General features: G+C 41.7%; 1 protein-coding gene and 1 pseudogene across 1 annotated transcript in view; both read left to right on the forward strand.

Annotated features, from left to right (window-relative positions):
• Positions 1 to 4,786, forward strand: part of LOC108317225 (aspartyl/asparaginyl beta-hydroxylase) — a 157,542-nt gene that overhangs the window by 121,476 nt on the left and 31,280 nt on the right. The gene's annotated exons all lie outside the window — the stretch shown is intronic.
• On the forward strand, positions 1,499 to 4,410 carry LOC108317224 (annotated as a pseudogene).

Genomic DNA, 4,786 nt, shown 5'->3' on the forward strand with positions numbered 1-4,786 from the left:
AGCCAGACATGGTGGTGTGCCCCTGTAGTCTCAACTACTCGGGATGCTGAGGCAGGAGGATCACTTGAGCCCAGGAGTTTGAAAGTGGAGTGAATTATGATTGTGCCACTGCACTCCAGCCTGGGTAACAGATCAAGACCCTGTCTCTTAGGAAAAATGTGCATGTACACATACACATTATAGGCAGTTTATCTCTTTATCAAGTAATTTGTTGCTTATGTCCACAGCAAGTTTCAGCTGCCTGAAATTAGGGACTGTGGGCTGCTACTCTAGCATCACTCACTCAGGAGGTCCCTTAGTGTACTGTTCCTAGCAGGTACGTGGGACATGAAGAGAGCTCCCCGTCCTCCCTTTACCTTCTCTGACTGATAGGACGGACTGGCTTCCCTGCCTGTCGGACCAAATGTATGAGAAATATGGGTCTCCCCTGCCATCTGAGTCCTTAAAGCCCTCAGGCTGGTTGTTTATCCTGGCAACCTAGACTATCTTTTCTCCTTCCTCTCAGGAGAAGCAGTCCTTTCTCTCTCACTCTCTAAAATGAGCAAAATACAGTTCTCCAAGACTCTCCTGTTGCCCCAGTGCGAGGTGGCTTATGTTATCCTCTTCCTTCAGCAAGGATGCTGAGAGACTGAATTCACAGACAGCAGCCAGACTATGTAACAATAGAACTTTGACCCACAACCTGTAATAGTAACCTGCCCAGGAAACCCACCCCTTATCTACAATAAACAGCCCAGGAAACCAGCCTACTCTAAGTCAGACTTGCAGGAAGCCAGAATCCTGTCTCTAGTAACAATCCAGGAAGCTACATGATCACTTCTGTAACAATCACAATAGCCCCATATAGGATTTGATTAATAACTAATAGCTTCCCTGAATTTTGTCCATGGTTCCAACTTAAGACCAACCAGAGAAAGCCAAATATGCACCCTCTTCTAGTCTCATAGGATGTCCTGCTTCTAGTTAGCCACCTCCAGCCTCCTCAAGCCAACAGCCCCCACTCAGAGCATGCCTGAAGGCTTCTCTTCTTCTTACACAGCTTTTCTACTCATCTGCCTGCCTTTAGAATGTCTGCCAAAACACAAACGACAGCGGCTGACTCCCTTGGTATAGCTTAGAATAAATAGCCTTTGTGTTTCTCACTTCACTGAATTTTATTTCCACAATAAGAAATGTCACCTGTTGGCTGGCATGGTGGCTTATGCCTGTAGTCTGGGTACTTTGAGAGGCTGAGGTGGGCAGATCACGAGGTCAGGAGATCAAGATCATCCTGGCTAACGCGGTAAAAATCCCTCTCTACTAAAAATACAAAAAATTATCCAGGCATGGTGGCATGTGCCTGTAATCCCAGCTACTTAAGAGGCTGAGACAGGAGAATCACCTGGAGGTGGAGGTTGCATTAAGCTGAGATCACACCACTGCAGTCCAACCCGGGTGACAGAGCGAGAAAGAAAGAAAGGAAAGGAAGGAAGGGAAGGAAGGAAGAAAGGAAGGGAGGGAGGGAGGGAAGGAAAGAAAAGAAGAAAAGAACCATCACCTGTTTTCTTTTATCTGTATATTCAAACTTGAAAAACAAGGAGATTTAATCATCAAAGTGCATTAGGACCAGTGGGAGATTACTTCTTTAATGCTACCAATTTCCTTAGAGGTGTTGTTAGAATTATGGCAAAGATAATTTGCTGCAATAGCCTTACAGTCACACGGTGTTGGATTTAATAACCTCAGCACCCAGGGTGGTGCCCCCCATCCTGGGATGTTGTTTCTAAGGCAGATTACACTGCTGCACATCTTACCATGTTTAGAGTATAGGCATGTTTTGGCTAAAATCTAAGCAAGCTGATTTTATCTCTAAAAAATAAGATACATACTTCCTCAAATAATAACAAGCATATTCTTAACCATTAGATAAAATTTAGTATACATTATACTAATGCACAATTGTTATCAATTCATTCTAACTCCATTTTAATACATAACATAGACTTTGCCAAGAATAGCCTTTGATCACATCCTTTTTCTCAATGTAGAGTCAGAATCTTTCAAGGAATGTATAAAACTCTGGGACTTTTCTCAATTTTCAATGTCTGTTTTCTTAATGCCTCTTTTTCTTAACAGCTAGTCACAGTTACTTACCTAATCTTGCGTATGTTACACTGAACCCTAAGAGTTGCTGTTTTGTTCACATGTTAAAAACAGCTCCTCCTGCATTTCTTCATAACTGTTTTATTTTGCTCCTGTGAATTTACTTTTTCCCACGTTGATGTGAATATATTCTTGATCTCCTTCCATCTGCTATTTGCTTTTATAGCTAGAGCTTTTTCAAGTTTGAATCTGCATAAGTGTTATGGGATGAACTGTTGCTCCCCACACTTCCTACTCTGAAATTCTACTCCCCGGGACCTCAGAATGTCTGATTGTTTTAAGATACTGTGTTTGGACCTGTAAAGAGATAGTGAAGTTAAAAAGAGGCCGTTAGGATGGGCCCTAGTCCAATCTGATTGGTGTCTTATAAGAAGGGGAGCTTTGGACACACGGACGCCCAGGATGCATGCCCACCATGTCACATGGGTACAGTGAGAAGATGGTCCTCTATAAGCCAAGGAGAGAGGCCTGGAAGGAAACCGAACTTGATGACCTTGATCTTGGACTTCTAGCCTCCAGAACTGTGTGAACATAAATTTCCGTTGTTTAAGCCACCCAGTCTGTGGTGCTTTGTCACGGCTGCCCTAACAAATTATTACCGTTAGTGACTTTCCTTTGTAACTCCCCTGACTGAGCAATGTGTACTAACTGCCTCAGCAAAAACATTTCTCCGAATGATCCTATTTTCCTACATAGAAGAAAATATTTAAAGCTCAGTTAGACCAATTATGATTGATTAGAACAAAATTAAAATGATTTCATGTTAAGCTTCAAGTATCACTTTTATCATCATCTGAGCATGTCATGGAATTGAGGATATACTAACCATGTGATCCAAGGAAAGCGTACCAGCCAAGAGGCAAAAATGAATCAGGTCAACAAGAAATCAGTGTATGGATTAGCAGAGTTTGATTCAAAATGTAAAGTGTGATGCTGATAATTGTTTTTTAACTTTCTACTATATATCTCTAGCATGTGGAATATCATTAATTTAAGTTTGATGAACTTCTAAAAATGTATTTGAAAGATTGGTAAAGGGTTTTGCAGGCTAATAGGATTTTCTTTCTAAGCATCACTAGACAGTTGGGTTACATATTACAAGATTTGACTAGTTTAGGAAAAAAGGAGATATATGGTAAAAATAAAATTCAACTATTAGAGATGTATGGAAACTATTAGAGTTATATGGAAAATATGAGTGATAAAGGATTAAACAAAGCTGAACACATGTGTTTAACAGCCCCCACCTGAAAACTCACTTAAATGACAATACAAGAATAAAATTGTGCAATGGTATTTTTAAAGGGAGACAGTAGCAGGTGAACAGTGTCAGCATGTAATTTTGAAAGTGGAAAACAGAAGCACATGATTTGGCAGATCCAAGACAGGAACTCTAGTAATTAGAGAGAAGCTTCCAAAGAAGAAATTTAAGGTACCTGGTACTACAGCAACTCAAGAAACTGCATGGCCTCAAAGAATAGGCTTATCTACGCTGACATTTTAGGATCCCCAGTTAAAAAAATAAACTGTCTTGACAATGCACCCAACATGGAAGACTGTCAGACACAGGCCCTGCCCTTTCACCACATGTCCAGTTGTTGCCTCAATTTTATAGAACTGACAGGCAAGAATCACCAGACATTAAGGAGATTTTCTCTGCATGATGAGGATGCAGAGGAAAGGGAACACATGTACACTGTTGGTGGAAATGTAAACTGGTGCAGCCATAATGGGAAACCACGTGGAGGTTCCTCAAAAAATTAACATGAAAGATGAACAAAAGCACTCAGCCCAGTGGCCAGGTGTTCAGACACAGGTGTGCACTCAGCTGCCGTGGCCCAGCCTAGAGCACCTGCTGTCACTGCCATGGTGGCCCCGCTTTTGCTGTGACAAAGACGAGTTGGGGCGCTGAAGACTATCCTCCCCGAAGCCCATGTATTTCAAGGACTTTTTTATACAGTTTCTTTGTCTGCGGAATCAGGGAAGAGTGAAAAGGTCAGCCACAGAATCCCAAGAAAAAGTTCACTAAAAAAAGCCAGCCCCAATACCTGCCGAGTCATTTCACAACACTACCTACAAGAACCTCCAGCATCATGACTACATCACATACACCTTCTTAGACCTAAACTTCAACCTCTCAAAATTCAGGATGCCTCAGCCCTCCTCAGGCCAGGAGTCACCCTGACACTGAGGGCCCTCATGTGAAGATAAACCTTGCACCGTCTCTGCTGCATCCTGGAATGCAAAAATAAAGTCCACTCAAGAGTCACTTAACTCTGTAAGTTGAATGCACACATTGACAACCATTCTGTTAGATAGCTCCGTTTTCATTTTAGAGCCAGATATTTCTCATTACAACATATACTCCCGTTCACTCTGGAATGTCCAAATGCAGCTCCTAGAAGAAACCTGTTTCTAACTCACTGAATCTAAACATAGATGCAACTCCCTAAGGTGAACGAACACACAGCAGAGCAGTTTGAAAGATACGTTTCTTCTGTGTTTTAGACGCAATCTTATTGCTATTTCTTATATGCCAGGATTTGGCTGGAAATGTCCTTTTTTAGATTCTCCACAGAAAGGATTTCTGAACTGCTGCATACACACATCAGTTTAGCTCTGTAAGTTGAATGCACACATTGAC

This window comes from Cebus imitator, unplaced genomic scaffold, assembly GCF_001604975.1.
Source record: "Cebus imitator isolate Cc_AM_T3 unplaced genomic scaffold, Cebus_imitator-1.0 Scaffold199, whole genome shotgun sequence".
Taxonomy (NCBI): Eukaryota; Metazoa; Chordata; class Mammalia; order Primates; family Cebidae; genus Cebus; species Cebus imitator.